The sequence below is a fragment of the Aotus nancymaae genome, unplaced genomic scaffold, assembly GCF_030222135.1.
Source record: "Aotus nancymaae isolate 86718 unplaced genomic scaffold, 86718_ANA_hifiasm-v0.15.2.pri h1tg000008l, whole genome shotgun sequence".
Taxonomy (NCBI): domain Eukaryota; kingdom Metazoa; phylum Chordata; class Mammalia; order Primates; family Aotidae; genus Aotus; species Aotus nancymaae.
Genome location: NW_026988419.1, coordinates 65,333,557 through 65,355,310, shown reverse-complemented (window position 1 = coordinate 65,355,310; position 21,754 = coordinate 65,333,557). Strand labels below are relative to the sequence as shown.

The window sequence follows — 21,754 nt, the reverse complement described above, 5'->3', positions numbered from 1 at the left end:
TGCCGTCGGTTTTTCTTTTTCTCTAGCAGCCAAACAAGAACTGTCCTCAGGATAAGCTGACTAACTCACCTCCAACCCCTTGTTCCAACAGCCAAGACCACAGCTGTAATTAGACAAGAGACTAATTTCAGTCCCCCTCTTGATAAAAGACCACCAAAATGGGCTAGGTTTGGCCAGTTTACAGAAAGCACGCACTGTGTGCATTTATGTCCTAGAAAGACCTTTTGATATGTAGGGCCTAAACGTAATACATTTAAATGTTAAGGCTCCTCCCCAAAATAAACATAGGTCGTACATGCATATTTGTTCAATACACATATGTCAGAACCATCTTCATAAATATTCATAGCTCCTCCTATAATCTGTTAAATATGTATGTGTTTGTGTGTGTGTGTGTATGTGTGTGTATATATATATATATATATACACACACACACGTATATATAGTTTGTTTGTGTGTTTGTTTTGAGAGAGAGTCTTGCTCTGTTGCCCAGGTTGGAGTGCAGTGGTGCATATAAGTTCACTGCAACTTCCATCTCCAGGTTCAAGCAATTCTCATGTCTCAGCTGAGTATCTGGAACCACACATGCCACCAATCCTCACTAATTTTTTTGTATTTTTAGTAGAGATGAGATTTCACCATTTTGGCCAGGCTGGTCTCGGACTCTGGACCTCAAGTGATCTGCCCACTTCGGCCTCCCAAAGTGCTAGAATTACAGGCATGAGCCACCATGCCCAGCCTGTTAAATATGTCTATTTGGCCAACCTGTCATTAAGCCCCACAGGAGCCCCAGACATGACTGACAGTGGGGACCTTGCAGTATAATTAAAACTAAATGCTGTACATACTTTCCACATAACTCCCAAAACATATCCTCAGCCCCACAAGATCCACAAAAGCAAACCAGCACTATGTCTTAATCCCACAGTGTCTTTAAGTCACATGGCTTTGGATATCCTAACTACAGCCCAAAGCAACACTTGTGCATTAATTAAGGCTGAGAGTTATATATGTACCAGATTATTCTCACAATACAACCCAAACTATACAGTCCTTAAATACCCATGTTTCTGCCATAGATTCCCTCTCTCAAGACTCTGTAACAACATGCTTTAGTCAACTTCCTAATACATTGAAGATTCATATTCAGCATAACTGGTACTCTGCTCATTGTTCTCTTTGGTTGCTATGGATTGTTTGTTTGTCCGTTTGAGAGGGAATCTTGCTCTGTCACCCAGGCTGGAATGCAGGGGCATGGTCTCCACTCACTGCAACCTGCACCTCCTGGTTTCAAGCAATTCTCAAGTTACAGTCTCCTGAGTAGCTGGAATTACAGGTGTGCAACATCACCCTGGCTAATTTTTGTATTTGGAGTAGAGATGGTGTTTTGCCATGTTTCCCAGGATGGTCTCAACATCCTAGCTTCAAGTGATTCACCTGCCTTGGACTCCCAAAGTGCTGGGATTAGAGGCATGAGCCACTGCATCCGGCCAGCTCGCTATGAATTTTATTGCTGTTGTACACTTTATATGGGAATGCAGGACAAGTTTTCTAAAAAAAAAAAAAACTCCTAGGTCCTTCCTCCTAGAGTTTGCTCTAACAAACCCCTGCTATAAGTCCAGGGACTTGAAAATACTTCCAACTCTAGCTCAGTGAATTCCATTTAAATACCCCTAATTATGCCACTTCTCAGCAGAAAGTAGCCTAATTAACTGTATCATCTGCCTTCCATAAAAATGGAATGGAATTTGACAGTGGGGAATTAAACCTGGGCAGTTTAACTTCAAAATGAATTTTAAAACTTCTTTTTTCCTTTCTCTTGGGCTTCAGGAGATAACTTTGAAGCAAAATACAGAAGCCTTTTCCTTTAGCCTTAAAATAGACTCCACATTCCTCCCTTTCTCACCATATACACTCCCTGCACATTCATCTAACTGCATGCTAGTATCTATGATGTGCCTTCTAGACGTTCCAGGAGCTAATCTTGAGACAGACAGACCAAGTGTGGAGACCCAGCTGCAAAATTCCAGAGATTACTTCAATGTGGCTAGTTAACAACTCAGCCATTGTTGAGATGATGTCAGCCTGAGGTCCAGGTGACTGGGGCCCAAGATAGTGACAAAAACAAGACACACGGATCCTGTACTCAGCACAATGCTTGCATGCCCTCTTATCAAGTTTTCCTCTTTTAAACCCCTGCCTTCTCCTGAAAAAGTCAAAATGGTTGCTTTGGATGGGAATTTGGCCACTTCCCCTTTACTAGTTGGGGTTAATAAAGTCACTTTCTTTCTACCAGGCTTTGCTCTTCTTCACTGGACTCTGCGGGCAGCAGGCATGTGGGCTGTGTTACTCTGTGTTCAGCTACTCTGATGTAATAAGCACAGCACCTCTCATGTATGTGCTTATTAACCAGGTGGAAAAGATGTCTCTCTCTCTCTCTCTCTTTTTTTTTTAAGAAACGGGGTCTCACCATGTTGCCCAGGTTGATCTTGAACTCCTGACCTCAGGTGATCCACCTGCCTTGGCCTCCAAAAGTGCTGGGATACTGGTGTGAGCCACCATGCCTGGCCAAAATGTCTCTTCTAAAGTGCCTTTCAGTTATTTTGCCCATTCCTTTAATCAAATTGATAGTATTTCTTATTAATTTGTAGCAGTACCTTGTTTATTTTGCACATGAGTCTTGTTGGATACATGTATTGAAAATCTTTTTCTCCAGTCTGTGGTCATCTTTTCTCTATATTAATGTTTATCTTTTGTTGAATGGAAGTTCTTGATTTTAATGAAACCAAATTTATTAGCCTCATCTTGTATGGTGCTTTTGTGTTTTGTTGAAGAAATCTTTCCTTCCTCGCCTGGGTATGGGGGCTCACACCTGTAATCTCAGCACATTGGGAGACTGAGGCAGGTGGATCACTTGAGACCAGGATTTCAAGACCTGCCTGGGCAACATAGTGAGACCTCACCTTTACAAAGAAAAAAATAAATAATAAAGAAATCTTTATCTTCCCCAAAGACATGAGGCTGGTCTCCTTTGTTTTCTACTAGGAGCATTATAGCTTTAGTCTTTAGTTAAATCTGTCATATCCATTTCATTAATCTTTGTGTATGGTGAGAGTGTCAGATTCATTTTTTTCTAATATAGATACCCAATTGACCCAGCAACCACTTTTTGAAAGGTTCATCATTTACAAATTAAACCTTGGTGTTGCCTTTGTCATAAGTCATGTGACCACATGTATGAGATTTTTTCTAGGCATTTTTGTCTTCCATTGGTCTGTCCATCCATCCTTATGTCAATAAAGGATAGACTTTTAGGCTGGGCATGGTGGTTCACACCTGTAATCCCAGCACTTTGAGAGGCCGAGGAGGGCGGATCACGAGGTTAGGAGATCGAGACCATCATGGCCAACATGATGAAACCCCGTGTCTACTAAATACACAAAAAATTAGCTGGGTATGGTGGCGCATGCCTGTAGTCCCAGCTACTCAGGAGGCTGAGGCAGGAGAATCGCTTGAACACGGGAGGCAGAGGTTGCAGTGAGCCGAGATCGCGCCACTGTACTCCAGCCTGGTGACAGAGGAAGACTCCATCTCAAAAAAAAAAAAAAAAGCAGACTTTTTCAGAGGTTTATTTAGGCACAACAATAAAGGGAGGGGCCTCTGGACCTCCAGACCCTGTAGAAGGGGTGAAACCCACACCCTAGATTAATCAGATCAGCAAGGCCCCCTCCTCCATCAGGACAACCCCAGCAGGGCTCCGTCTTATTCACCCTCTGGCACAGCTCCATCCTCTTCACACTCTGGCTTTCCATTTTCTGTGGCTCTGGCCTCTGCACCTTACCTTGTGTGTGTGTGTGTGTTGCTTGTGCATTTCTAAAAGCTCAGCTGTGCATTTGAAGACAGGGATGATGTATTTTATCAGCTGTCCTGGATATTTTGAAGCAGAAGACTTTTCATTTGGTCTAATCTGCTACTTTGTTGGAAATGGAAAATATCAACTTCAAGAAAAAGGGGAAACTTAGCAGCGGAGAGCTGAAGACACCACAGTATTCCCTAAATGATGTTTAGAAACAGAAGAGAAGATGATACCTTTGATTAATCTCTGGCTGTCCTGAAACCTCTGTCTTGATGTTTATCAAAGAATCACAGAAGTCCTGGTTGGACATGGGCATCCTCTCTGATTCTGATGAGGTTCTAAGATGCCATGACAGCCCAGGAGGTCCCTGCAGCAAGCTGCCCTCTCAGTGGGCATGGCCTGAATGTCACAGAGCCTCCCTTCATGTCGTGTTTTCATAGTATCTATTCTGAATGTGGTTTTTAGTCTCTCACATTTGCCCCTCTCCTTTAGAAATAGATTCAGAAGGAATCCATGGTTGTTTGGATAAGCCTTCAATCTGGGGGTTTATGTAAACTTTTAGATAAAAATCTCTGTGTTAAAGCTCACATAGACTTCAGTGTGCAATAATATTCCTCGGCAGAGTGCGGTGGCTCACACCTCTAATCCCAGCACTTTGGGAGGCTGAGATGGGAGAATCACTTGAGCTCAAGATTTCAAGACAGGCCTGAAGGCAACATAGTGAGACCCCATCTCTACAATATATACAAAAAATGAGCTGGGTGTGGTGGTGCACACCTGTGGTCCTAGCTACTCAGGAGGCTGAGGTGGGGGGACAGCTTGAGCCCAGGAAGTCAAGGCTGCAGTGAGCTGAGATGTCACTGCACTCCAGCCGGGGTGAGACAGTGAGGCCCTATCTAAAAAAAAAAAATTGTTAAAAAAAATATTGCTCTTCATTTGTAAAACTGGTGGTCCTAAGGAGCTAGGAAGCGCTGTGATGATAGAGTTAGTGCACCTGCTTGAGTCCCTGTCCTGCCATTACTCATGATGAGAAAACCCATATTTAAAGCCACCTCAAAGGACACCCAGGTGTCTTTTTCAGAGGGCTTTAGTATTACACTGTTGCTTTCTTTTTCTTTCTAAACTGTACCTTGGAGGAAGAAGCAATGCTCCTCCTCTCAGCTGACTCATTTTGCTCAACCCTGGAACATTATCTTAGTCTCCAGCACTCTCACATTGCAGAGAAAAAATCTTGCGTCATTCTCTCTGACCCCCTCGGCAAGTCTCCTCTTCACATTCACAAGAAGAAAAGAGGAATGCCAGCAGGGAAGCTGTGTCCCGTGGCTTCCACTGTGGCCTTAGAGAGAGGGGGGAGTAGCACTCCCCTGCATCCACACCTTTCTTCCCAGAAATAGGGCTAATTCACACATTCTGCTAAGGTTGCTTTCTGCTAAGCTTTTCATGGGTTACCCCTAAACATCAAATTCTAGCCCCCCTCCCTTCTGTATTTTGAACAACGAGCAGCCAAGCACACATGTCTCCAGGGCCATTCGTATCTGCAGACAGCTCATAAGGCCAGGAGGCAGGGGCGGGGCTGACCCTCCAGTGAGGCTGACCTAGAGCTGCTGGGAAAGACCCACTCAGAAGGCTAACTCCACCCACATGACATGATCGGTGCCAAAGGGGGAACATGGAAAGTCAGTGCCACCTCCTTTGTGTGGTCCTGGGTGGCATCGTAAAAAAGACATGTGCTTTGGGGCCAGAGAGATGAGTCTCTAAAGCCAGAGGGCAGAGCCCAGCTGAGCACCCATGACACTCCCAAGCACCTTTTGTGTCCTTCTGCTTGAAAGCTCCAAGGGCAAAGGCCCAGACACAGTGGCTGGAGCAAGGGCAGCTCCCAAATGAGCAGTCTGAATTGTGATGTTTCTAGTCCTGCTGGGTGTCACAAACTCACCCCCCTCTCTGTTGTTGCTAGGGTTTCAGGGTAGATAGAATGGCCCCAAAGATACCCCAGTCCACAGAGTCTGAGAATACGCAGTATTATATGGCAACAAGGACTTCGCAGGTGTACTCAAGGGTTAGGATTTCAAATGGGGAGATCACCATGGACCATCCAGGTCAGATTAGTTCAATCTAACCCAGTGACCTTTAGCAGAAAATTTTCTGTGGCTGGGGGCAGGAGAGATGAGTCAAGAGGGGGAGGGGGTATCAGAGATTCAGAATGCCACCTGGAATCTGATACCATGTCAGACATTTGTGTTGCACCCAGAATTTCAAAACAAGATTCCAGCTATCCTTCTGTGTTACCCTCCCAGGAATACCAGAAAGAAAGGGAGGGAGAATTGTCCATCCAGTTCTAATGAGGAGCCCCAGGAAGAGAGAAGTTGTGGTTTGCCTATAGCAGCTTTTCTCATTAGTAGGAAGTACTACCCATATGGGGTGGGACTCCAAATGCACAGCTCTCAGCCCAGGAACCTTCCAGAGACCACCACAGGAAGGAGGTGTAAAATGTCAGCCTGTCTATTCATCTTTCTGTAGATGGTAAAGATGGTTCTGATGGAGGCCAGGCAGTCAATATTGGAAGATCCATCCAGTGGGTCAAAGCAGACCACATATTTCCCCTAAATCAGAGAGGGAAGCACCAGCTGGTCAGCACATCTTCCCATGAGCACGATTGCTCTATGTCAGGGCTGGGCATGGCAGAGGACACGATATTGAAAAGAGACTGAGAACCACAGCATATCCTTATCAAAAAACACCATAACTTATGGAGGGCAGGGCACCAGCTTACACACAAATACTCCTCTGAGTTTTGTATCCATCTCACCCGTCCATTGAGAAGACCAGAAGATAAAGTGGGTGAGGTCTTGAGAGACCCGTGTCCCCCACACCCACCCACTCTGCTGTCACAGACAGTTCCAGCCATGAAGGGAAGTCCCCAGATCCTTTTCATAGCCCAAGGTGTTCAAAGTCCTGAGAGGCCCTTAGTGGTGGAGACTGGAGCCCACAGGCCAATTAAACACTGGTAATGCCACTTCAAGTGAAATGAGGGTCATTTCTCCCTCCACTTGAATTACTTTTCCTTACTTTTCAGTGAGTATTGGCCAAGCTTTGTTTCTGTTTTTTTTCCTTGCTCTGCCGGAGGAGAAAAAAAAGTTAGATAATCTGTAAACTTGGAAATTCCCTGACATTGCTATAATAATCCAATTTTCAAAAAATAATCCAATTTAGCCCATTCATGCAGGCATGCATGAATTCAGTAGATTCATGTTGAGCTTCCAGCATACGCTGCGAACTGTTCAAGGCCTGGGGTTTGTTTCTGCAGGGCAGCGATCCTGGCAGCAAGACTGGACTTCCTGGCACTGACATTCCAGTGGGAGAACAGACAGGCAGCACACAGGTCAGCATGCACACAAGCAGGCTGTGGCACGTGCCCTAAGGAAAACCCACACAGGCTGGGGGCTGGAGAGCCATAGGGGGTCACATTGGACAACAGGCCTGACTAGAATTAAGGAATGAAGACACCATAGAGACCTAGAGAGCGGAACTGGGTTTTTTTCTTGTTGTGTTGTGTTGTGTCATGTTGTGTTGTGTCATGTTGTGTTGTTTTGAGACAGTCTCACTCTGTTGCCCAGGATGGAGTGCAGTGGTATAGTCACAGCTCACTGCAGCCTAGAGATCCTGAGCTCAAGCAATCCTCCTACCTCAGCCTCCCAAAGCACTGGGATTGCAGGCATGAACCACTGCATCCATACTAGAGAGGAGAATTTTAGGCAGAGAGATCAGCAGGTGTGGAGTATTCAAGAAGTGGCTGGGGCTGGGTGCAGTGGCTCATGCCTGTAATCCCAGTACTTTGGGAGGCCAAGGCAGGTGGATCACTTCAGGTCAGGAGTTCGAGACCAGCCTGGCCAACATGGTGAAACACTGTTTTTACTAAAAATACAAAAATTAGCCCGGTGCAGTGGTGCATGCCTGTAATCTCAGTTCCTTGGGAGGCTGACATGGGAGAATCGCTTGAAACCGGGAGGCGGAGGTTACAGTGAGCCAAGATTGCACCATTGCACTCCAGCCTGGGCAACAGAGCAAGACTCCATCTCAAAATAAATAAATAAATAAATAAATAAATAAATAAGAGCTGGCATGAAGACCTACATGGCTCAGGCCTGTCAGAGAAGCAATGGTTGATGAGTAGATTAGACTGGAGAGAGGAACAAGGCTCATATCAGCTGAAACTGAAAGCTGGGAGTAACAGGTCTGATGTAGCTTCAATTACATGAGACAAGCATGAAGGTGCCTTACGTGGTTCCTGGCATAGAGTAGAGGTTAAATACATTTGGCTTTATCTTATTTTCTATTCCTCTAGCTAATCACAAAGAAATGGCCTCTTGTCCCCAATCCCCAGTGTGTTAAACAAGGGCAAATAGCCCCAGCTCTATTTACTGTGTTGCAGCTGAATTGAAGCTTGTGGTCACCAGCAAACCCCTGTGTAGAATAAGCTGTGTGTGAACCCATAGCGAATGCAGACCCTCCCAGCCATGCCTCACACACTGACCTCACCACCCTATGAGGCAGAAGCACAGGAGGCTTGTGGCTTCATTTCTGGACCAGTCTAACAGCTTGTCAGGCACAAAGAAATCTCTGCTGAAACCGTAACCCCTCGCAAAGTGTGGGCTGGGGGCGGGGGTGGAGATGAGAAGGAGGGTGTATAGTACAGCTCTTCCTTGGACCCCTAGAATCCACAAGGTTAAGCCCCCCAGAATGTGGTACTTGTTACTGATAAATTGAACAACCATGAACAAGTGCCCACCGAGGCGGTTCCGACATCATTCTGAACTATTTCCTGACACACTGTCCTCCTGCGGAGCCTTCTTTCACTAGACGGCACAAGATTTCCAACTAGAGTTATGCAATCCTTTGTTTCCAGAAAACAAATGTTAAGAAACAGAGGAGGGCCGGGCGTGGTGGCTCACGCCTGTAATCCCAGCACTTTGGGAGGCCGAGGTGGGTGGATCACGAGGTCAAGAGATCGAGACCATCCTGGTCAACATGGTGAAACCCCATCTCTACTAAAAATACAAAAAATTAGCTGGGTTTGGTGGCACGTGCCTGTAATCCCAGCTACTCATGAGGCTGAGGCAGGAGAATTGCCTGAACCCAGGAGGCGGAGGTTGCGGTGAGCCGAGATTGCGCCATTGCACTCCAGCCTGGGTAAGAAGAGCGAAACTCTGTCTCAAAAAAAAAGAAACAGAGGAAAACCCGGGAATGAATGAACAGCAAGGCAGCTTATTCCCGGCTCAGTACCACCATCTACTGGCGAGCGCGGGCACCGCAGCCCCAGAACGCACCCTCTTCTCCTTGTCGGTGATGATGGCGTCCTTATTTTCTTCTGAGACCAGGACGCAGGTGCTGTAGGAGGATTGGAGCATGTTGATCACCAGGGAATTGGATAGCAGATCCAGATCCTTCACCTTGTCTCCCGTCACGTTCACGCTTCCTGTGATTCCAAACCTCAGAAGACAAAAGGCTGAATGAAGTCACTAGGGGGGTCTTAACTCCAGCAAAGAGCCCGGGACCCCAAAACTCCAGCAGTGCGTCCCCCTCTTGTTCTGTGTCTCTGGAGTCTCCAAGTCACACGTGCAGAAGAAGGTGACTATGCCTCGCAGGGTGCCTCTCATCCCTGCCTCCCTCACACCTTGGAGTCATCATATTTTCTTAGCCTCCCAATGAGATCACCCAGGATTCAGTTTCACTAAAACACAAACCCACACTCAGAACGGGGAGGTGGAGCAGATGGGGAGCTCATCCGATCAGACCCATTGCTGTAACTGACGACTCCAAAAGTAAAGGGCCGTGGCCTCCAGCCCTGGAATTTCAAGTCTTTGTGGATTCTCCTCACACAGTGCCCTACTGGGATGAATTAAAATTGCCCTGTGCTAGCTTGGTGTTACTTGAGCTGAGAAGGAATTTTGGGGTCAGACGTAACTTATTTCATTTGCTTCTTCACTGCAATCCTAAGCAATGTAAGAGAGTGCTACTATGAGAATTCTATGCAGGTCAGGTGTGGGGGCTCATGCCTGTAATCTTAGCACTGTGGGAGGCAGGGCTCGGTTGAGCCCATGAGTTTGAGACCAGTCTGGGCAACAGAGTGAGACCCCCGTCTATACAAAAGAGTACAAAATTTAGCTGGACGTGGTGGCATGCACCTGTAGTCCCAGCCACTCAGAAGACTGAGATGAAAGGATCACCAAAGCCTGGGGAGGTGGAAGTTGCAGTGAGCAGTGATCATGCCACTGCACTCCAGCCTGGGTGATGGAGTAAGACCTCAAAAAACATTGTATCTAGAGGCTTTGGGTTTTAGAGTATTCATATGAAAATGGCTCCCCACTTCCACCCTCACTCCTTCAGGAGGTTCTCAACACAGCAGCAGGAGGGATCCTCCTAAAATGCCCTCTAGTCTCACCCAGAGGCAAAATCCAAGTCCCCAAGTGGGTGTCAGGTGCTACCATGGAATCTCTGTGCCCGGGATGGCATGACTGCCTGTCCTTCTTGTCCTCACTGGGCCAGCCCCAGCCTCTGAATCCTCCAAGGCACACACCTGCCTTGTGACTGACTGCCCAGTGACCCTGCCACTTCCACTTAGGATACTTTTTCTCAAGAGCCACCCCAGTTAAGCCTGGGCTCAAGGATTATCTCAGTGGTGCCTTCTCTGGAGGTCTATCCAGAGTGGCATCCCCTGGTCCCCGACATCTTACTTGATGCATTTTCTCCTCTGCTCTGACCACCATCTAGCTCCCGTTCATTGTCTGTGAACTCTACAGTGGCAGGGATTTTTTTCCATCTTGGGGGAAGCCATATCTGTTGTGTGTCCACCCTGCCCCACTGCAGTGAGGCTGAGCCACCCAGCCTTCCTCTCACATTCCAACAGCTACAGACACCCTGGGCAAGCACCCAGCGAGGGGCTCCAGTCCTTGCCTTGATTAATGATGTTCCCACCACAGCAGTGCTCTCTACTCAGCTTTCTTCCTGCTCTTCCTCCTTTGCCTCTCTGGGATGCCTCCCTGGTCCTCTCACATGTGCCCCACGCACCAGGCACACCCGATCATTCCTCTGGAGTGCTCACCATGCTCACAGACCAGCTTCCTGCTGTATGACCTGCTTGCAGAGGGCAGGGCCTGTCCTTCTGTTTCTGCAGTGCCCAGACCCACAGCACATACTCCATGTCTCTTCACTGAGTTATGAGGAAAGGATGGTAAAAAAGGAATTTCCCTTCCCTCTCAATGTGAATGCCATCAATTTGCAGAAGGAAATCTCAGGTGGTTCTAACAAGCAGCCAAGGTTGAGAACTGATCTACCTTAAGCTGGGGACAAACTCATTTCCCACCCTCTTCCCTGAATGGCACCACCGCCTCACCCTCCAACACCGCCCACCACCCATGGGGCATCATCTGGTGTCTGAGGAACCATGATGTGGGCAGTCAGCTGCCTTGGAAAACACTCCTGGCAGCCTCACCCCAAAGACTGTGCCTACTGGTCAAGACAAAAGCAAGCAACAGCAGCCACAAAACTGGGTTGACTGCATCTGAGTTTCAGGGGACCACAAATGCAGGCTCTGGTGTGATATGGAATCTGGATGCACTTGCTGCTGGAGAATGAAGAGCCAGGGCCCAGGCCTGCAATGGGCAGAGCTAAGAAATAGGCTCTGTGCTGTACTTTGCAAATCCCCTCTGATCCATCTAACCACACCCCTCAGCCACCCCCTGCACCCTCCCTCCAGGTGCTGGGCAGCATCCCTCCACCTGGAAAGAATGGAAACTCCCCAGCAGATGTGAGTCCTCAGCAGTAGCATCACCTGAGATGATGGGTGAAGGGGGCTCTTTAGCCCATAGGACAATATTTTGCAGAGTTCTGACTGGCACTAAAGCTCACTGACAGTCTCTAAAGGAATGTTCCATGAGAAAGCCAGGGAGAGGCTCCAGGCGGGCAGGCCAGCCTCTCTTCTTCCTGTAAAGAGAAAAAGAAAGAGAAGGGGAAAAGGAGACTCTCATAACTTTTCAATTGCATTCACGGAGGCTGTGCTAGAAATATCTCCCCAAAAGGAGCCAGGGGCTTGAGGTCCCCTGCCTGGGGTGGTGGTGGGAGTGTGAGACAGTCCACACACAGCCTGGCTACTGCAGGATGGAAGACCACACTCTCCCTCCCTGAGAAGCAATGTCTTTTAAAAATAAAATAATCCACCTGGGGAGTTGGGGAGAGATAGCATGGGGAGAAATGCCAGATATAGGTGACGGGGAGGAAGGCAGCAAATCACACTGCCATGTGTGTACCTATGCAACAATCTTGCATGTTCTTCACATGTACCCCAAAACCTAAAATGCAATAAAAAAACAAAATAAAATAATCCAAATATCTTCTTAGAAAGAAAGAATTTCTAGCCACCGGGCTTCTGCTGATGCCTCCCTGGGTGTCTCTTACACAGGGGCCGGGGAAGGATGCTATCTGAGTTGGCAGATTATGGGGTCCCAGCTGGGATACGGGGTCCCTGCCAGCCCCAGAACTCTGCTTCAGCTGTCCCAAAGTGGAGCCTTGATGCGGGGCTTCCACGGGCTGCGCCTGCCACCTAGTGGTCATCAGCAGCTCAGACACAGGCAAATCTGGTCTGGGCTTGGAGCCGCGGTAGTGACAGGCACTGGCTTGGATTACTGGGCAGACACAGTTGAAGCTGTCATCCATGCACTTGCTAACCCTGCAACAACCCTAAGAGTTAGGGGTGCTAATTTCCTCTCCATTTCACAAAGGGGTATCTGAGGTCCCAGCGAGAGTAAATCACTGCTCATTTTCACATGGTAGAACGTGCCAAGTTTATAAGCACCTCAACTATCTCATTCCTAGGGCCATTTTGTCTCTTTGCTCAACTGCCACAAAGAGTTTTGCAGCAGATAAGCAAGGCCACGGCAGCCACTGCCTGGTCAAGATCCCTGCACAGAGCGGGAGCCTGATTTGTGTGGGTGACTCATCATCCTGAGGTGGGCTCAGGCCACCGTGCTAAGTATAGCAGGGCCCACATGGGGAGAGGCAAAGTCCCTGTCTGCCATCACTCAGCAGGGCTGCCACCCACAGGGGCAGGACAGAGACCTGCTGCTCTCACATTCTGGAAGACACTTAAATGCAGAGCATGGCCATTATTGCCAAATGAGGTAAAAACATAGCGGAGGCATCCACACACAGGAAAAAGCAAGCATACTGCATCCTTAACCTGGGTCCTGATACTGGGGCAACCCCCCCCATATACATACAGCCTGCAGTGATCTTGATGATTACATCTTGTAATCTAATGCTATCATTACATCTTGTAATCTAATGCTACCATTGTTTGTGTTAAAAGCACTAAATTGTTCAGAATAAATATTTTAAATGATTTGACTTTGTTAGCTCTTCATTTTGAGTCTCTCTCATCCCTGAAATATGTGTTCCTTCAGTTCCTGAGGGGAGTGCCCCTGGAATTACTACAAAGAAAAGGGAAGCCTAAAGAAAGCCAGGTTCTTTTTATCACAGGCTTAAACTTGATACTGAGCTGGGACCATCAGCACTGTAACGTCAACTTGGCCTCATCCGTGCTTGGATAAAGCACCAAAGAGAGCCCCATGGAAGAAACCTCTGTGCTCTCCATCCAGGACCAGCACCTCCCAGGTTCCTGCACACCAGTGGAGGTGAAGATAAAGAAAGAGTCACCACACAAGAACAGAAAATCAAACACCACATGTTCTCACTCATAGGCAGGTGTTGAACAATGAGAACACATGGACACAGTGAGGGGAGCATCACACACTGGGGTCTGTCAGGGGAAATAGGGGAGGGACAGTGGGGAGTGGGAAGTTGGGGAGAGATAGCATGGGGAGAAATGCCAGATATAGGTGACAGGGAGGAAGGCAGCAAATCACACTGCCACGTGTGTACCTATGCAACAATCTTGCATGTTCTTCACATGTACCCCCAAACCTAAAATGCAATTAAAATAAATAATAATAAAAGGAAAGAGTCACAGAGAAGAAATAAAACATGTGGCCAGCAAAACACTCCTTTAGATGATGAGAGAGCAGATATAGGAAGGGACCCTACCAAGCTTCCTATGTCATGGATCATTCCCAGCTCCTAACATACTGGCAGAGGTTATGACAATAAAACACTCATATCTGCAAAAGACATAAAGAGATGTTCCAGGTCATCCCTCTACTTTGTGCCAGTGAGACTCTCTCTTGTGCAAATATAAGTTGTTATAACATGATGCATGTTTTAATTCAACAAGCCACTGCACTTGGTATCATTATAATAACTGGAAAAATTGTATGTATATTTCTCCATAGCATGTTTTTGTTCCTTTCTCGAAACAAGTCAAAGTCCCCTTTATCAGAGCACACATGATAGAAACTTGAAATGCAGTTTCCAACTAGGGCACACAGGGCCAATAGGCTCTGGACCCCAGCTCCCACACCCCAGCTTGGGCCTGGCGTACTCTGTGCCTGGGGTACTCCCCATGCCTGCTCCCCAGGACTCACAGGTGGGCCAGGCCAGCCTTGTGCATGGCTGAGGAGATGGCTTTGATGGCCATCAGCATGGAGTTCAGCATCTGGGTGAGCTCCCCCGTCCCTTTGGCCTGATGCCCCTTTTCCATTACGTAGCGGGTCAGGGTGAGCATGTCAGTTTTGAAGGGGCTTCTGTCCATCATTGTGGCTGGAATGCTTCAAATACTTTTCTCCTGGCAGGACACCTTGCTTATCTCTGAGAGCTGCAGCTCCACAGTGTGGAAGCAGATAAGAAACCTGTGTTGGCCCTGCCAGGACCTCTAAGGGAAAGGGCCCAAAACACATGACCGAAACACCTGCTGGAGGCCTCAAGGAACTCCCTCTGGCCTCAGGGACTGTGGCAGCTGCCAGGGAGCCACAACAGTCTGTAAATAGGATGGGCTGCACAGAAATGCAAAGCTGCTTTCTCCTGGTGACCACCCTCTTTCAAGATACCCAGAAGCCACCATTTAGGCAAAGGTGGGAGGTGAGAAATCCAGCTGATTAAAAAAATGATACATAAAACCCTTTTATTCCAGGCTCCAAAGGTTTCTTCACATACAGTGACTGCAGAGCCTGCCTCTCCCAAGGGTAGAGGGGGCAGATTGGCAGGTACCTTATCTGGGACATAGGTCACATAGTAAAATAATGGCAACTGGAGAATCCCTTTAGCCAGGGTTTGGAATGAGTTTGGAAAGAATGCTTTTCATTCCCAGTAAGCATGTATGACTGTAGGATAGTCAGAGGGCACATCCAGACCTGGAAGAAAACTATCATATTCCCAGCACAGTGCCTGGCACCAGTGTTATTTTGTCAACATCTCTGGATGTCCACTTTTATAACAAAAAGTGCTTATTATAAAGGAAACACTAAAGAAGGGTATAAGGAAAAAAGTCACCACCAGCCCATCCTCCCATCCCACTCTCCAGAAATCACTTCTGCTAGAGCTGGTGGCAGTCTGTGCCTCCGGGAGGCATGGGTGGGTGTGCGTATGGTGGTGAAAGCACTTTCTCTAGGGCCAGGCACACCTGGCTCTGTGTCCCACACTAGCTATCTGTTGGTTGCATGATTTGGGAAAGTTATTAAACCCCTTGGAACCTCAGTTGTCTCACTCATAAATAAGGATAACCATAAAGCATCTGCCTTCTAGAGTGACTGCAATGAGATGCACCTGGTGTGGTACCTGCTCCGGGCCCTTCCAGGCTTTCAACATGCACACAACCATTGTGCAATCACACATAATCTCATTTCACACAACAGTAGAACATGCACATTTCTCTGAAGGTTTTTTCCCCTGACAGTTATGTCAATTACAATGTGTTCAGCTGCAAGTCACAGAACACCCAGAGCAATTTACACATGGGGGGTTATTTCCTCAAAGACCATGACTCCACTAGGCGGTGGTGGCTGGCATGCGCTCAGCTGTTCGTGGCTCCTCCAGGACACCCCTCTGCCTCATCTCTGCCATCCTTGGTCTGTAGGATTGTGCCCCTAGCTTGGCATCCTGTGGGCACAAAATGTCACTGCAGTTCTGAACATCTAGGCCACGTTGAAGATGCAAAGAAGGGAGCAAGAGCAACTCCGACCACATCTGTTCCCTTTTATCAGGAAAGAACAATTTCCCTGGACCCCATCCTCCCACCCACATAGACGTCCCTGTGCACAGCATCGGCCAGATCAGGGTCACTGATGATGCCTAAAGCAGGAGCTGGGCGCTGGCATTGGATCAACCAAACTGGTTGAAAAGGGCAACCAAGCGGCTTAGACGGGCATTGGTGCTCCCAATTTATGTGGAAACTTTCAGATAAAACTAAGATCTACCAGTAGATCATAATATGCAGGTTTAAGATCTCAAACACAGATATGTTATTCATCTTTTTTAGTTCCAGAAAGCAAATATGTCCAAGTCATATGTCCAAGGCTGGTCCATGGCTGACCCACTGTGGCAGCGCACTGAGCAGCTGGTGGCGGACTACCTGGAGTACTGCTCCCAGGAGCCTGGCACCCCCGAGTCGCCGCCATCCACGGCCGAGACCGCTGTGCTGCGCGCCATGGCTGCTGGTGTACGGAAACTCTACCGGTCCTTCTTCTCCGCCTACCTCGGCTACCCCGGGAACCACGTTGAGCTGGTGGTGAGGATGGCAGAGGCCCTGCTCTCTGACAGTCCCGTCTCCACCTGGGGCAATGTGGTGATGCTCCTGGCTTTTGCAGGATGCTGCCAGAGAGGGGGCTGCTGGTTACCACCCAGTGGAAGAAGTGTGGCTTCCAGTCATGGCTGAAGGAGCCGGAGGGTGATGTTGCCCACCCGGGACTGCCAGCACCTGGTGGCCTTGCTGAGCTCACAGCTCGTGGGGCAGCACCGTGCCTGGCTGGAGGCTCAGGGTGGCTGGGATGGCTTCTGTTACTTCTTCAGGACCTCCTCTTCGCTGGCATTATGGAGAAAACTGCTGGTCCAGGTTTTCCTGTCACAGTTGTTAACAGCAGCATTCATCTACTTCTGGACATGATAATTAGGAGTTTTAACATTTTTAACCCACTTCTACCTGCCCAACTGTGACCAACTAAGTGACTGAGGGGTGAGCGTGAGAACTGAGAGAAAGCACCATCCTCCCACCCCAGATGTTTTTACCTGAATGCATACAAGGAGTCCTAAGGTGATGATTTGGCCAGTGTTTTAACTTGTGACTAGTACTCACGTGTGAGGACAAGAATGCAGATGGCTCTTCCTTGAGAATTGAGGAGTCTAGCACCTCATTATGCCAAAGAATCTCAGAAGAAACTGCATTCCATTATACAGGAAATAGGGTGCTATTTGCTGAAACTTGGATAAGACTGAATGTGAACTTCTCATCTCCACAACTTCATGTGCTGCTGACTCATTTTAATCTTGGCCACAGCTGGGGCAACACAAGCCCCAAAGCAGAAAAAGTCCCAGTTTAACAAGGAATGTCACCTTAAAATCATTTGTAAGGAATTCTTTGAGACCAAATCCTTTGAAATCTAATTCCTGGGACTTCTAGGTTTTTATAGTTAACATATTAATTAATAAATTTTTAACGTCAAAGTTTTAAAAAATTTATATCTTAAAAATAAAAATAAAAAAATAAAAAAAATCCAAGTTAGCACACAAAGGTTTGCTGCACTGTGGTTTAGTTAAGTTCGCTCTTCAAATAATGCTACAATAAGCACCTTACATTTGGACAGCTGTTTGTGTATGATAAACCCCAGAAAAGGAAATGCTATGTGACTGTGTTCTAATTTTTTCAGGGGAGGTCTATTTTTATTTACGAGGAATAGGCCACCTCCTAATAAAACAAATATAGGATTCCAGCCCCCTTTTTGTGATTTTCATTCAGGATGATTGGAGAGAGACAGACACCTCTATTCCAGTGTGTGGCACACATAATCCATTCAATTATTTGATTCAGTGGTGCTATTTTTACAGATGAGGAAACTAGGGCTCCCTAGGGAAAGCACAGCTACTAGCTGGAATCTCAGCCAAGGCTACCTGAGACTAGTATTCATTCAATTTTTTTTTTTTTTTTTGAAATAGCATCTCACTCTGTCACCCAGGCTGGAGTGCAGTGGCGTGATCTCAGTTCACTGCAACCTCCACCTCCTGGGTTTAAGCAATTCTCCTGCCTCAGCATCCCAAGTAGCTGGGACTACAGGCATACACCTCCATGCCCCACTAATTTTTTGTATTTTAGTAGACACAGGGTTTCACCATGTTGCCCAGGCTGGTCTTGAACTCTTGAGCTCAGGCAATCCACCGACCTCAGCCTTCCAAAGTGCTGGGATTACAGGCATGAACCACCATACCTGGCCATGTTCATTCTCGTATGTGGTACTTTCCCTCATTCTAGGATGTTCCTCCTCCCTAGATGACTGAGCACCACACATGACAATGCACATATACCCGTTAACACAATTAGAACATAGAGTAAGACATGAGCTTAGAACCAAATTTTAACAAGACAGATCACTAGGTGTAACAAAACAAGAATGTCTGTCTGGTTCAAACCAGAGTGTTGCTAAATCTATACCCAAAGGAAAGAAGGCTGGGCCAGGAATCAAAGCCCTGGTATATGGCCTTAGGGCCCAGCCACAGCCCATGCACTCAGTGAAACTAGCACATGTCATTTGTGACCCCTCTGGGACTCAGATGTCTCAATTTAGAAATAAGATTTGGCCGGGCACAGTGGCTCACCCCTGTAATCCCAGCACTTTGGGAGGCCCAGGCAGGGGGATCACTTGAGCTCAGGAATTCAAGACCAACCTGGCCAACATAGAGAAACCCTGTCTCTATAAGAAATAGAAAAATTAGCCAGTGTGGTGGCGTGCACCTGTGGTCCCAGCTGCTCAGGAGGCTGAGGTGGGAGGATCACTTGAACCTGGGAGGCAGAGATTGCAGTGAGCCAAGATGGCACCACTGCACTGCACCCTGGGTGACATCAAGGCTCTAACTTAAAAAAAAGGGGGGGATTAGACCTCATGATCCCTAACTGTATTATTTTCACTTAGTTTTGAAAACACACATTATCACTGCTTCCAAGGGTTTCCTAATCCAAATGAAAAGTGGTTGCGTTCATCATTCAGAACAATACTGTCACGTTGGGAAATACACTGGGAGACAGTTATCAGCAAGCCAGACTTCTGCAACGGCTTCACTTCTGCCAGTTGCTAAGGGTGAGGCAAAGACATGGCTGTCATTTCTAGTTCATATTTTTTCTGGAAGGTGCTACAATGCAGACATAGTAATCAGTCCAACTTCCCTAATGGAAGCTGGAGAAAGGGCCATTCCAGTGTGTTTTACTCTGTTTGTTCCTGTTTAATGAAAGACTCATCTAACTAAAGATGCTATTTTGTATTAATCCGTTCACCCCGACACTCAGTATCAGTTTAATAATAATAATAAGCTAATAACAGTAGCTATCCTCTTTTTGGTAAGAACATTTTAATTTTGATATCATGAGGATCAAACTTGGAAAACTCTTTTCCTTTCCCAAGAGCTTCTGGGAATTGTGAAAACAGCAGAATGGAACTTACCTTGATCCAAGCATGTCATGTTGCCAATAACAAATAAGCTTTGCCTTTCACATGGGGAGAGCAGAGATGATTCCCTCGATAGAATTATAAAAAGAGAATGGCTGGATCTTCCGAGTTCCAGGCCGGTAAATGACCTCAGGGTGAAGATGGAGGCCTGGTTGATTGGTTTTCAGGTTTCCTTTTGAAGCTAACATTGTTATCAGATTAAGAGGGTTTCCCCTGTGATGTTGCAAAACAATGCTGAGAATGTATATTGACACAAAAACACATACACAAATATTAACAGCAGCTCTAGTTAAACTGGGAACTGCAAACACCCAAAGGCTCAACATTGAATGGGTGAACACACTGGGAGAGCCGCAAAATGGAAAACTATTAAACGACACACAAACACTAGTGCCATGTGGGGCACTTAGGCGAGGCTCAGAGGCACCGTGCTGAGTGACAGCAGCAGCCTCCAGTGAGTATCTACAGTCTGATTCCATTTGTAGAGGACTCTCCAGAATGCAAACCTGTGGGGACAGAGAACTCTCAGCAGCTGCCACAGGAATAGGGGTACAGGGAGGGGACAGGACAAGGGGATCTCACATGATAGAACAATTCTAGATCCCAATTATAGTCAGAATCCCAATTTCAAATTTTGCAAACTGAAATTCTGTACCCATTAAACAAGAACTTCCCATCCCCCTCTAGTCCCTGGCACCCGCCATTCTGCTCTCCATCTCTACGAATTTGGCTACCCTAAGCCCCTTATAGAAATGAAACATACACTACCTGTCCTGCTGCCACTGGCCTATTTCACTCAGCACGATGTCCTCACCATCCCCACGTGCTGTGGCGTGGGTCAGAGTCCCCTCCTCTCTCAGGCTCAACAGTGCTCCATGATATGGACACACGACAGTCTGTTTATCCATTCCTCCTCATGGCCACGTGGGCTGCCTCCACCTCAGGGCTAGTGTGATAATGCTGCCATGAGTGCAGTGTGCAAACATCTGTTCAAGGCCCTGCTTTTGATTCACTTGGGTATGTGTCCAGAAGCAGACCTGCAGGAAAATATGGTAATTCCATGTCTAATTTCCAGAGGAACTGCTACACCATTTTCCTCGGTGGCCATGCCATTTCACATTCCCCGGGGTGAGCAGGGATCCCGGTGTCCCCACCTGATTGCCAGCACTTGCAGTTTTTTGTTTGTTTGTTTTTATAGTAGCCATCCTCATGGGTGTGAAGTGGTTCCTCATTGTGGCTTAGAGTTGCATCATCCTAATGATTAGTGATGTTGAGCGTGTTTATTGGCCCCTCCCGTAATTCTTTTTATCATGTTTTATTAACATATCTGTTCATGACAGATTGGAAGTGAAACAAGCAAGCCAGTGCTTTGCGTGGATCTCTTGAGAGGCCCTGGTTGCCTGGCACTGTGGGTGTCAAGGACGAGCAGAAGCCTGAATAATTTGGGGATCAGGAGGGAGGGGGATTGGCCAGTGTCATTTATAAGTCAGCTCACTCCGTAAAGGGATCCAAGGGAAGGCCTGCTATTTCTGCTTCCCTCCAGCCCAGGCTGGCACCTGCACAGCTGTCATGCCTCTTTCAGCTACATTTAAATGTTAGAAGTTTGAGTTACCTACGTGGTCTGAAATTGCAGCTGGTGACCTTTCAGCAAATGCCAAAGTTCTTTCAGGGCACACAACAGCCCAGACCACAGGGCGTCTGGAAGGCCCAGAGGAAGCGGGGGGCAGGGTCCAGCTCACAGTTTTTTCAGTGTCACTGATGCATCCAAAGCTATTTATGGGCTTGCTCTTCTTGCCAAAAGGTTCTCGCAGGCCTGCGTGGAAGGAGTGAGGACAGAGTCTCTGAACAGTAAGGCAGTCTTAGGGCAGTTCGCAGGCAGTGCCTCCACCTGAAGGCTAGGATCTGGGCTTTGACTCTAGAGGACTAGCTGAGGGCACATTCTCTGTTAGCAGAACTCTGCTAGGATGCTTTCCATGCACTCCCTCAAGTGATCCCAGCAAATGCTCTTGCATGAAACCTCAGCATTTCTGCTTCCAGCATGGCAGACCCTTTGGGATATCTGCTCAGCCCATGATTCGCATCTTTGAGAGAAGTGTGCCCTGCCCATAAGAAGAAAACCCAAGGCCACAATTGTCTTACATGACCCTGGTCTACGGCTGCAGCTAACTGGACACAAGCTAAGAGAGTTTTTTCCTCTGGGGAACTTGGTGTGAGACATGGAGACAGAGTGGACTGGATGGCCATGCTGGGATGAAGGATGTGTCCTTGGGATTAGGAAAGCAGTGGGTGCTGGGTTCAGGGGAG

The 21,754-nt window shown here is 47.4% G+C and overlaps 1 pseudogene; it reads left to right on the top strand.

The window, feature by feature from the left end:
• The first annotated feature begins 16,323 nt into the window (after positions 1–16,323).
• Positions 16,324–16,902, top strand: LOC135273629 (bcl-2-like protein 10; annotated as a pseudogene).
• The last annotated feature ends 4,852 nt before the right edge of the window (positions 16,903–21,754 follow it).